Consider the following 13,984-nt stretch of genomic DNA (forward strand, 5'->3'; position numbering starts at 1 on the left):
ATATAGATAGAAAATGGGATAGAAAATCTACTAATATATAAAAACAAAAATGTCTCATGATGGAAAACAAATGCATGAACACACTGTGTGTGTGTGTGTGTGTGTGTGTGTGTGTGTGTGTGTGTGTGTGTGTGTGTGTGTGTGCGTGCGTGCGTGTGGAAATAATGGAACTAAAAGGGTAAATAAATCATTGTAGAAAGGTTAAATTTAATGTTTGTGTTGAAACCTTATTTTGTTCTGATGTAATAGTTTATAGTCTGCTGCACTCACGTCATAGTTTGGTATTGAAAACTGTATTTGCCAGTTGTGATCTTTTAAATTGACCAGTACATACAATAGCAGACTGAATTGGATTGAATAACATCTGTATGAACAGGTAACTGAAGTCAACAGATTTCCAAAGAGAATGTTACTGACAATTTCTGTAAAGATTTTTGCACTGATGAAACAGTGTTCCAAATGGCCAGGGTGTTATGTAGTTGCTATGGTGTTCTAGATGGTCAAAAGAGCCCCCACCCTTTGACCACATCACATGTATATTTCCTCAAAGTTTCTGCTTTTTAAGAAATATCATAGTATGGTGCTACAGTGCACATTCTGTTGCAGTTCTGGCGCCTCAGTCTCAGTATACTATACATACATTCACATCAAATGTTAGCTCAGCAGTAGAGTTACACTCAAGGGACACTGCATTTATATGCAATAACAAAAGGGTCATTCCGTGTCAACTCAACCCGAGGTCCCTGGCTCAAATTTTTTATTTTGCTAATATTTTTTTCTAAAGAAAGAAACGTGTATAGTGATGTAACCCAAAATATAACATGCCTGTAACTCAAGAAATATTAAAGATATCCTGATGCCTTTTTAGATATTGGGACTTAACATACTTTCCTTTTGGCATCTTAATTTGCAAGGCCCTTTATGGTTCAGTCCCAGAGATGTGAGGAACTCAATGAGTCTATATTGTTGAATATTACCCATTTTCAGGGGAGGAAAACGTCTATTCATAAGATTCAATATTTGAATCAGTTTCATGGATATTTGGAAGAAAGGATTTTGTTAATTTTAACAGTTTCTGAAGCTAGCTAGAGTTCAGATATACAGTTTCGTAACACGTTTGGAATAAAATCCACACCTCATAAGGGAAGTGTGGTTGCTTTCGCATCAAAACACTCAAAGATTTGCTTCACCTGGATTTATTATTGGAATTTATTTTTATTTTTTCTTGGTATACGATTTGAAGCATATGATCGATCAAATAGTATCTACTGCTAAGGGCATATTTGGAAGAATCACTGATTGCAGAAACACTTGGTAATTTTAAACCCCCAGTGTGAAACGTAAAATGTTATTTTTTCTAGTTTCAACTTATTCTTCAGGCATTCCGATCTTTTTATCGGCTGTATTCAAAGAGAGCAACATTTGGTTTTCGGCCACTGAATATGGGTAATATTAATTGAGCCACATTGAGTTCCCCATATCTCTAGTACAGAATGATGTAGCTGCTTGAAAATGAAGACTCTGGAAGAAAAATTTATTAAGAAGTAAAATCTAAAGATAATACAGGTTAACGATAAAGAGCCGGGAAAGTTTTTGACATTTGGTTGATTTGCAAAAGTACATTATTTGCATGTGCTTTAAAACCTTACCGGTTAAACTGAGCATGTACATCTGAAGGGCGTGCACACCAAAAAGCCTGTCAATCAGCACCTAAGTTTTCTTTCACATCTGATTGCACTAATACCGTCAAAAACAAACAAGGTTTACATATAAAAACAGATGGTTATCTCTAAAGCAAGTATCTAGATGTGTCAAGAAAATTATAGGTAAATCAATAAAGTTGAAACTCAGAATGAAAAACTCAACTAAGAACTTATCATCTTTTATACTAACAAATGTACCTTTTTGAAGATTAATTGACTTTGGTAGTGGAAAAAAAAATGGAAGGCACTATTTTACTATTGCAAAATTGTAAAACTAACATGACAAAGAATCGTGATTTCCCTGAAAAAAATTGTGTTTTATAATATTTTTGTCATCTCACCCACCCCTATTTCTAGAATGTGATTGGTCATTTAGTGTACATTAACTAGCAGCGAGCTAAATCCGCATCCTGGGCTAAATTAGCATTCATGTCACTAGCTGCTGTGATTTTGTATCAGTATCCAGACACACAGAGGTCTGTGCTGTGGGATCACAGGTCTCGTCAACTAATAACTGATGGCTGAATTAGCTTTCATGAATAAATAAATTCTAGATTACTATCTGTCTGTGTAAGTCATATTAATGAAGCACTTTTGGCCCAGGGCTCCATGGAAGACTGGCTCCGTTTGTTCACATTGCTTTAAATGAAGTGGAAGTATTTCACTGAGCTGATGTGTGTGTGTGTGTGTGTGTGTGTGTGTGTGTGTATGTGTGTGTGTGAGAGAGAGAGAGAGAGAGAGTGTGTGCTGCTTCTTATATTCAATTCTGCATTTGCTTTTACCCTCTGATCCATCTATAATTAAGCCACAAAGGAATATAGTATTTCCTAATATTTAATTTTCCTATAGCCTAGAATAATGAAGAAGAATGTACAACTTGCTACTATTTCTTTTTTGTAAAGTAATTAATTTTGAGCTGTACACCTGTCCATAATAATATAAAATAATGTTAAATATTTAAGTGATTGGTTAGGCATGTTGAATGCATGTTGTCATAAAAAAAAACAATTAAAAAAGCAATAAAAATACAAATAAATATGTTCATCAGAAGTTGATGCAATGTTGAAATGTTGAGAAAACGCATGTTAAAATTGAAATGTTTTGTGTAAATCCTGTGGTTAAATGCTGTATTCCTCTGTTTTCTGTGTAATTAGCCACCTGACTAGTGACCACTGTTTTAAATTATATTAAAATAGAAAACTTTTATTTCAAATTGCAATAATATTACACAATATTATTTTGTGAAATAATATTCAGTATTTTTTTATCAAACAGATACAGCCTTGATGAGCCTAAAAAGATGTACTGATCCCAAACTTTTGAACAGCAGTGTATTATACTTTAAAAAGGTTTTCTTGGGTAACCTAAAATGTATATCATTTAGTTACATCAAGGGTCAAATCAAATATAAATAGCACATTAAAGTTAAAAGTTACACTATTTTTTTTGTGTCTGCTGTACATGACTGGTATAAAAAATGTTATTGCTGTATCGGCCTGGGGCCTGTACCATGATGGTAGATGAACAAATTCAGAGTTACAGGATTAGTTTTGAGTTGACAAAACCAAATCTCTCCAATCTGGCTTTATTGGTACCATGATGCTGATCATCAACTTTCTTTGTCAACTCAGGCTTTAATCCTGAGTTTGTGGAGCGTGTGCACATGAATGTGTGACATCACTGGCGAACAGCCAATCACGGGCCTTGCAACACAAAGCAAGTTTGATTTACATCTCGCGAGAGACCCAGCGAGATTCAAAACTAAAAGTTGTAAACGTCATATGAAACATGAAAGATGACAAATAAAATAAAAGATCTTGCTATATCAGTGCAGTCACAAGTGAAACTTGTTAAGTTAATTTATACATTTGAAAATATATAGTGATAGAGACTCGAAAATGTAAGGTCAGATTTTTTGTTTTTAAATGGTGCTATTGATACTACAGCTTCGTTATATTACATGATCTGTATACATTAATATTTATTTAAATGACTTATTATAACTGTTAAACTAAAACCGTTTGTGTTAAAATATAAATCATAAAATGACTCTATAATTATCATTATAGCCAGGCTAATCCTGCTTCATGGTACAGGCCCCTGCTCAAACACAGTAATGTTTTGATCAAGCCACAGTTTTTCCTCTTATTTTTAGGAATCAGTCTACGAATGACTCAGTTGTTGCCTGTAGATTAAGTTCATAAAGAATCTTAATATCCTTAAAAATGTATGTTGTGGAAAGCAACCTGTGTTTCTGTTCTAGATGTTTCTATCCAGAGATAGAGAGCGAGCAGTGAACATCTGAAAAACATACACAGGAGGTGTGTTTATTACATGGCTGTTGAACAAACAGGTTGTGGGCAGATTAAATGCCTTTGAATTCTCTCAATGTCTCTCTCTTCAGCCTTTCAGCTGTATGAGTTTAAATGGCCCTGAAACAACAGACATTACAGATGATTCATTCATTACATAAAGAAGTGCGCTCTTCACTGAGACCTCCACAGAGAGCAGAGAGAGGGAGGAAAATCAGGTCAAGTTACAAAGAAAAAATGAAAGGGAGTGAATGAAAACAGTGGGTGATGAGACAGAGATAGAATACGCATTCGCTTTCTTTGTCATGCTTTTCTGCATTTTCATTTCTCAGCCTCACAACAATGCAAGTGTCACCTCGTACCACATTGATATATCAGCACTTATGGGGTTTTAAACCTATAAATCAGCTTCACAACACAAAGTACTGTGGTAATATGTCATTTTGATATGTAAACTGAAAAAAAAGAGATGTAAGATTTACTTTACTAGAAATTTCTATGAAATTTTTTCGAAGTTCACAAATAATTTCAAAGAAAAGGCAAACAACATGTTGAAGACTGATATGGTACTATACTTTATACTGTTATTTGTCCTTTTACAAGGAACGTTTATCAATAATATTATATTATCAATACTACTACTACTAATAATAAACGAAAATTGGCGTATTAACTTTGAAACAGTTTTTTTGTAATTGCTGGAACATTTCACAAATAATTACAAAGAAACAACAAGTAATGTATTGACTTAAACATGAAATTGTGTAGCAATAGACAGTGAACTTGATGATTACCATGTTATTTACTCTGGTTATTACATGCAGAAAACACCATAGTACCATATACAAAATGTGGCCAAAATCTTGATTCTGCATGTTACTTTTGATACTATTTTGTATGCAAAAACATATTTTTGTATCCGTTTTATTTCCATTGGAGGAAAAGCTTATAGCAGAGGAGTTGTAAAGCAGGAGGAGTTGCAGCAGCCATGAGATGTTGTAATCAGGCTGATGTGGCTGGCAGCCAGTGCTGTGTGATTTCAACTGTGGAGAATGAATATCACAGGGTAATTATTATTTGTAATATGTCAGTATGAGCAGAGCAAGACGTCAAGCAGATCAGACTAGTTAGGTTGCCCTTAGTGAGTTCTTTATTAGTAGGGTCGTGAAAAAAAATTCAGACATTCTTCTTTTTATTAAATTTTAATGTTAGTTTTTTGGAACTTTTATTAGAAGTGGGAACAGAGAGAGGGAAAGTAGTGATTAAGGTACTGAACAGATTACAACTTAAATCACCCGAGTTTAATGACTAAATAGGATAGAATATAATATTTGTCATTTTTTGCAGGGAAAGATTTCCTGAACTCTATTTTGTGGTGCATAAATAAATAAATTAGTACAATTATTTAATAATAATTACTGTTAACTGTAGTAATTAATGGTGTTTTAACAATATTAGTCTTAATAGTAGTATTAATAATCAATTGTATTTTATTAATTTTAATTGAATTCAAATTAATGTTAATAATAATCACTAAACTTAAATAGTTATTATTTATTGTTTTTAAGTAATTGCTGCTGCTGTTGTTCATTAATAAAATAAACTATTAATTAAATTATTAAATAAAATTTCAGTTTGATGATTGCTGTTAATAACAATAATACTAAAATTAATACATTTAAATATATTAAAAAATTATTCTAATTAATTTTACATGCAATCGCTGGTGATGTTAAAATAAAATTAATTAAAATTATTACATTGATGTTGTAAATAATAATATTGCAAGTATTAAATTTAATATGTAATTCAGTTTGAAAATTAAAATTAAATGTAATTGCTTATATACATTTAAATTATATTTAAATTGCTTACATGAAATTGCTTATAACTCCTTATTAAATACATAACCTTAAATTAGTGATAGCGTAGTGAAGCGTTCTGAACCAGTGAAGTTTCATCACAATTGTATCAGAAAAAGCTTCATTACTCGAAGCTTTTAAAACGGTTTATGCTGTGACCCTCAAGTGGTCATAAAAATAGATAACACCTTCCAAAGTGTTATATTCCGTTACAGCCAGTGGTTTCACGTCTGGTTTTTTTAGTTTTATTATATTTTATATAAATAATGTTTATTGTCAAAGTAATTCATTGGTGTACTGGGACTAAAATAATTCATAATTAAATCTATGGTCTGTTTATTTTGACTCTGCCTCAGTCCTTCCTTTAGTCCTTCAGACTGATATTTCATTACCAAAGTTCACTCTTGAGCTCAATATATAAATTACGATAAAATAGAAAAAACATTTAACAACACATTATAATGTAAACTAAATGGCGCTGAGGTTAACTTCGTTTGAACCAGATACTGAAGCAGTCACATGGTTTTCAGGTGAACAAAGCTTTGGATGTCATAGATCACATGCTTTTCTCAAAACGAATCAAGCTCTGCTACAGTGCTTTAATGTGAAATGTGATTTACATCCCGTGGTAACTAGAATTTACACAAGCTCCAGTCTGGATCCAGAACACCTGAGAAGAGATGATGCTGACCCCTCAGAGGACCCCAGATGACGCTAACCCTGAAACAACATAAAGAACTACCAAATTTTGCTATAAGTCTGATTGCATCATATAATAATTGCTGTTAATAGTGTTCATTGTCTGTTTGACTCACTTTAATAGATTTTTCTGTGCATTTCTTCCATATGCACATAAACTGACAGTCACCACTGATAAGTTAATAATAAATATTGTAGAAACCTAATTTTCTTTGAAGTTGCTTTGCAATGATTTGTATCATAAAAAGCACTATAAAAATAAACTTGAATTTAAATGAACTGAATTTATTTTTTTTATACAAGCTTCGAAACTTCATTATTGAATGTAACATTACTACCTTAAAGGCTGGTGCTAAGATTGCTTTTGAATCTGTGATTATTTACAGTGGTATAATAAAGTATTTCTGCACAAGCATTTTATGGACAAAAACATACTTGGTTACTTAACGTAACCTCGGTTCCCTGATAAACGGGAACGAGTACTGCGTCTTGCAAGACACATATGGGGAAAAGCGGGCGAATGGGTGGAGCATTCTGGCTATGTAAGCTGACGTTTGCCACAGGATTCACAGGTTACTTCGACTGAAGTGATGACTGAGTCATGCAGCTACATAGCACAGGTATAAACGCAGTACCTGTTCCCATATCTTAGGGAAACGAGGTTATGTTAAGTAACCGAGTACATTTCCTTTCGATACTAAACTCGTACTGCATCTTGCTAGACGCATATGGGAACAGTACAGTCACTCCATGATAATGCAGTGGAACGAACTAAGGTATTAAACTTCCATAAGCAATCCATTGCCATAGAGAAGTTAACAATAATCCAAGGCTAAAAAAGGGTTAAGCTCCTTGAGGTCACACCTGGCCTGGTTAATTTTTCCAAAATACTCCTGTCTTTTTTATACACCCAAGGGCCGAGAGGTGACAGGTGAACTGATGCCAAAGAGCTTGAGCATGATACAGTCAAAGGGGTCTCTGCCAGATTTGTTTACGCAGCATGTGTCACTTAAGCGGAAAGGATCTTCCAGGTTATATAACCTTGCAAATGTGGATGGCGAGGCCCAGCTGGCTGCCTCAAAAATATCGACAATGGACACACCACTGGATCATGCCCAAGATGAGGTGATGCCCCTAGTCGAGTGGGCCCATACTCCAATGGGGCATTGAAGGCCCGAGGAAGAGTACGCTAGCAAGATTGCATCTCTATCCATCTAGAGAGTCTTTGCCTCATGACTGGGAGCCATTTAGTGTGGACAAAGAGTTGACCCGACAGCCTATAGGGGGCAGAACGCTCAATATAGATTCTTAGAGCTCTGACTGGGCAGAGCAGAGATAGCTCACTGTCCTCTTCAGAGCGAGGAAGGGTGGACAGCGTAATGACCTGTGCTCTGAATGGAGTGGAGAGCACCTTAGGTATGTAACGGTGTCTTGGTTTCAGGACGACTTAGTGTCATTAGGCCTGAATTACATGCAGGCAGGGCTTATAGAGAGCACCTGCAGGTCCCCTATTTGCTTTACTGATGCCAGTGCTAGAAGCAGGGCAGACTTCAGTGATAGCAAACGAATTCTGGCAGACTTTAGCGGCTGGAGGGCGGGGCCCTTCAGGGCCCTTGGCACCGTGGGCAAATCCCATGAAGGGATGGTAGAGGGATGAGGTGGATGCAGCCTCCTGGCATCCCTTAGAATGTGGATGACTATACTGTGTCTGCCCATTGATTGGTCCTCGATAGGAATAGGAAGTTGCTATGGCCACCACATAGACTTTGAGCTTGGATGGGGAGGACCTCTTATCCAGCAGCTTCAAGGAAGTCGTGGCCTAGTAGTTAGAGAGTTTGACTCCTAACCCTAAGGTTGTGGGTTCGCATCTTGGGCCGGCAATGCCACAACTGAGGTGCCCTTGAGCAAGGCACCGAACCCCCAACTGCTCCCCGGGCACCGCAGCATAAATGGCTGCCCACTGCTCCTGGTGCATGTTCACGGTGTGTGTGTGCAAACACATTTAATGGCGAGCAGCTTCGGATCAGCGTAGAGATGTAATTATTGCTGAAGGAGAAGAAATCTGAGAATCCTGTGGTGAACGTCCGCTTATATAGCCAGAAGGCCCTGCCCATTCTGGTGGGCTTTGTCACCATAGGCTAGTGCAGCTCTAGCCATTGGTTTGTTTATTAATACACTGCACGAACCACTGGCCGTGCAGTTTCACTGTGCGAATGAAAAAGACCTCAGTTCAGGAGAAAAAAGGCTTTTTACCATATATGTCTAGCAAGATGCAGTATGAGTGTAGTATCGAAAGGGAACCTGAAAATGCTTTGATCAACACATTTTATGACCCTGTATGTGGTGATGTAGGTGGAATAACTGAAAGTTTATACATGCTGAAAGAGCATGAGGTGTACTTTTAATTTTAAATAATTCAGCAGTCCTTCGTCAATTATTCCTTACAGTACATATCCATATATATGCAGTCTACCACTCAACCACAGCTCTTATGGACCACATCTTGTCAATTATTCATTTAAAACAAAACCCTCGACCAGTTTGTCAAGAACTTGTAGATTGTACGGCATGATTCACGAATCATGTGAACATTTCAGAATGTACTTGGCACAATGACATTTAAGAAAACAAATTTGACTTGAATATTTTTATATAGGTGTAAAATATTGAGCAGAGATTTCAGGGAATGTCACTGAGTTTGAATAATGAGGTTGCATTGCAGAATCAAGCTAATTAGTTATATGTTAAAGGGGTCTTGATTTTGTTTTGGGGGTGTACGTGAACAGGCTCTCATACTAGGTTGTTCAAAAACACATTATTTTTCACATATTTAAAATTATTACAATACCTCTCGCCCCAGTCTGGCATGAACGGCTCAAATAATTCCTGTATCAAATGAAGGCCTGCCTTCTGGAATATGAGATGTGCTGTGATTTGTTAGCTGGGCCAGTGTGTGTTGTGATTGACAGCACTTGGCGACTGATCGGGAAATGTCCTGCCTCTTACCAAAGCAGTCTGCTGCGAGCTTCAGTTTAAATATTGCGTTAAAATTAAATCAGTTTGAGCGTGATTTAAACCCGGATGATTGTAACCACTCTAAGCTCGTCTGTCTTGGGAACACTAGCGCGTCTCAGACATAGTGATAACACTCAATGCCTTCTGTAGTGCAGCTCAACCAGGTCTCATCCCATTCGTTGTTTTGAAAAGTGATTTATGTTAAATAAAATATCTCCTTTTGAATTGGACTTTGAGATTTGTAACTTTGGAGATCTTTTTTATGCTCAAACAGCAACATTACAGACTAATTCAAGTTGAAAAGTGAAAAAGCATAATAGCACCCCTTTAAATAAGATTTACATCTGAGATCTGAAGAAATAGCATATGTAATGTTCATTTAATCATATTTTGACCTGACTAATAGTTGAGCTGACGTGTACATATTTGTTTTTTGTGTGTGATTATTTGTTGAATTGGTACAAGTTCTTTTTGAAAAAGACATTTGATTCAATAATTGCTGAGGCCTGTTGCATGATACATTCCTGTCAGATAGACTTTATAATAGTTTCTGTTTATGTGTGTTGCTTTACCTACACTGAAATGAGCTCATAAATGAATTGGATTGTTTGTTTGTTTTGTTTTTTAATGCACAGGATTTTCTTGTTTGTAAGTTCATAACCATTTTTATATAAAACAATAGAAGTCAATGGTATACGCTCTTTGGGATACATTTATGTGTTGGTGAAAGAGACCTTTTTGGATGCATTTATATATTTTTTTCTGCCATGGCCCGAGATCATTTCCACAGTTTTCTTATGGCATGTTTTGTACATTTGTTCCATCAGACTGACTTTTGAATCACAGTTTTTGGCATTATTTGTCAAAATCGAACATGACAGTATTTGACACGTTATGCTTTGAAATGTGATTCATTTCAAGTGAATCAGTTTTAGCTATTTTCAGTGAATCAATTCAGAATTGTTTTGAATTATTGAATTATTGAAGTCTGTCGTTTTATCAGAGTATATGTAGGTAAATACTTCTGTTTGTTACTCTATATTTAAAATTAGTGCACGTGAGAGAAAGTGATGTAATACAATTCTTCATAGCATTTATTAAGTGAAAAACAGTATAGAACATTACATGGTCATTTAACAAAATTATTATAGCCTACTATTATTTGTATTTTTGTGTTTAAATATTATAGAATTATATATTTTATTATATTTAAATATATTTTGAATCTATTCTTATTTTTTATATTTAATGGGAACTTTTTTAAAGGGATAGTCCACAGAAAAATGAAATATGCAAAATATATTTTTGTTACAAAGCTGCATAACTGGCTTTCTTCTGAATGATCTTTTTTTTTTGACCAGTTAATGACAGTCAGTGGAGTCCAATGTTGTATGAACACCAGTCTTTGTTTAAATACAGTTTTTGTGTTTCAGTGAAGAAATATACAGTATGGAACGACATGAGGGTGCGACAGATTTTACAATTTTGAGTGAACTATCCCTTTAAGGCATGTCAGAGCAAATACCTTACCTGACATACACAGACAAATTTTGTGAATAAGCAACATTTATATGAATGTTCTTTGACATGCATTGTTTCCTTGAATCTGTTTGACTGACGTCAACAACCCTTCGATCAAAACTCATCCCTTCTGTCAGCGACCTTGTAATAACACTCTATAGTCAATTCCCCTTTCACCGGGACGACGGGAAGTTACTGGGGCCATTCCCCGCCCAATCCCCCCTCATGCCTCATCTTCCATTTTCATCTCCGTTTCAGTCTTTATTAAACCGCTGCTGGGTGTAAACATCAAACACTCGGTATGTCTGGAGAAAAACTCATTTCTTTCTGTTTCTGTTGAGTGTAAGAGGAAGAGAGGAACTGCAGACAGACAGACGGGTGAGATGTGACGTCTCACAGCAGTCATCATATCTCAGTCCTGATTAATGCAATGCATGATTTTTCTATCTACAGTAAATCATTAGGCCTATTTCTTTCTGCTGCGGAAGTGTTCAGATTTATTCAGTAGAAGATTTGAATCTTTTTGAAAACTATGCAGTTCATTTCCCAGTGGATGGATCCCATTACATTAAACCTCGTGAACTTCAATCCCTTGAAAATCTATGTATTAACACTCCACATTAACTAGAGCTTATGAATTTTTTAAATTATTAAATAAGCTTGTTTTACATATCTCTGTGAATACTTGGTTCTCATTGGTCGATTTTTTGGTTAAATATTTCTTGTTTTTCCAGGCAACAGATTTTCTTTGTAGCTGTGCTAGCTTCTTGTATCACGCCAGATTCTTTTTTCCTCGTAAAATAATTTAGACTCAATATTTCATCTTTTGTTTATGTATTTATTCTTAAGAATTGTAATAAATGAATATATTTTATTTACTTTTAATTTATTTAAAAAATATATGACTGATAATTTTTGATTTGAATGAATATTATTTTATTTTAATTGTTTTAGATTTTAATTTAGTAAGTAAATAAAGCTTGCACAAATAAAAATAAAAATTCACTAGACCAATCATTCCAAAAAGTAGCTGATTGTCGGGTCAGTATTTATCCTATGAAAATGACAATATATTGAGCAGCATGAGTGGTCTTTCACGTTACTTCGCTACAAGAGAGTATGGAAGGTGTGAGATGGAAGGGTGAGAAATGTGGTCATGCTTTTTTTCAATTGCCAGATTTCAGCTGCCCACATGGTCAGAAACAGACAAAATGTCCCACTGGCCTCTGTTTTGCAATCCATGTCTGTGTAATGAGCGGGATCACGTATGTGAGGTGGTTAGTGCTGAGGGATGCTTAGCAGATCACCTTATCAGGGTTTATTTTAAGGCTAACTGTTTTATCCCTTATGTAATTGATCCACAGAAATCTCAGAAGTGTGTTAAGTCTCTTGAGCGATATCTCGTCTCCTGTGAGTTCAGTCTCATGCCTGTGAGCTGCAGAAAACACATTCAAGTCTAGGCTTATGTTAGTGTGCTGCTCACTGCATGTGCACTACTGCATATTCACATTTGATAATAGAACATGAAACGGTATGCATTGAGTGACATTGGTATTTTGAACTCATCACAATAAAAGTATCCATCTCCACTTGGAATCTGTCCGTTATATTAAGCAGATGTACTGTCATGCGTTTAGAATCTTTATTAGTCCTGTACTTTGACCTAATAATGATTTCAAGAGCATCTTTGGGTAATTATGAGTGTTCATTAATAATTAATGATGGTGTCATTTCAAGTCCTTGGAATGCTAATGTATCAGCAGGAAGGTGCCGTGAATATGCCCGTCCTGACATTTACATTGACATTCATGCCATTTTATCAATTATTAGAAAACACATCCATTATCTCCTTATACACTGAAAAAAAAAATCCGTAAAAAAAACGGATAATGTACTGGCAGAAAATTACCAGGACATTTTCTGTTAAATTTACGGACAGTTTACGGACACTTCCTTCAACATTAAAATGGAAATTTCTGTAGATTAACATTTTCTTCCGTACCATAAACGGAAAATCCGTTATGCAGAGATTGAAATTTTTTTATTAGCATAGGCTTCTTCTGTAGCAAATAAATCCAGCACAATATGTACAAATTGAACATGGTTTATTTTTACCTCATGTGAACATTCTTAAAAATGTGTTCAGTAGCTTTTATTTGCCTTAGTGAAGACAAAAATATTATGACATCAATTTAACAATGTGAAAAGCACCATTGAAAATGTTTGTATTATAGAACAATTTTTAGTTTAAACAGCAACATGCAGAAAAAAGAAATCATGAACAGGTACTTGTACAATATTGGTGTTGCACCAAATAGTGGTCACAAAGAATACATTTTCAAATACATGGGGTAAAAATTAATACAAAAACAGGGCTGTCATTATTAACAATTGCTACAGACTTATAGTCAATAGTCAAGTGAAATGACACCATTTTCCCATAGAACACAACATTATTTAAAAAGCACAAAATGTGAATTTTGTCATCAGTTATTCTCCCTCATACTGTTTCAAATCCATACGATTTCCATTCATCTTTTAAACACAAATGAAGAGTATTTTTAATGAAATCTCTGTGCTTTCTGTCCCTCAATTGACAGCCTATGCAACTACCATTTCAACGTCCAATACAGTATATCTGTCAGATTTCATTAAAATGGATCTTCATTAGTGTTCCAAAAATGAACAAAAGTCTAAAAGTATTGGAATGAGATTATTCATATAATATTATGAACTGTGAACCAACCCTAGTTAGATTACTAACCTCTTATTCATGCTAAATTATCTGCATCTACAATTGACATCGAAAAATAAATAAAAAAAACTTTCTTGTACAGCATTTGAAAATAAAGAAGAAAGATTTATGCACTCA

At 35.0% G+C, this 13,984-nt stretch overlaps 2 protein-coding genes across 3 annotated transcripts in view; both read left to right on the forward strand.

The window, feature by feature from the left end:
- LOC132113949 (TBC1 domain family member 9B-like) overlaps positions 1-13,984 on the forward strand; it is a 336,715-nt gene that overhangs the window by 200,235 nt on the left and 122,496 nt on the right. The gene's annotated exons all lie outside the window — the stretch shown is intronic.
- LOC132113953 (Kv channel-interacting protein 1-like) overlaps positions 1-13,984 on the forward strand; it is a 73,831-nt gene that overhangs the window by 15,631 nt on the left and 44,216 nt on the right. The gene's annotated exons all lie outside the window — the stretch shown is intronic.

This window comes from Carassius carassius, chromosome 33 (assembly GCF_963082965.1).
Source record: "Carassius carassius chromosome 33, fCarCar2.1, whole genome shotgun sequence".
Taxonomy (NCBI): Eukaryota; Metazoa; Chordata; class Actinopteri; order Cypriniformes; family Cyprinidae; genus Carassius; species Carassius carassius.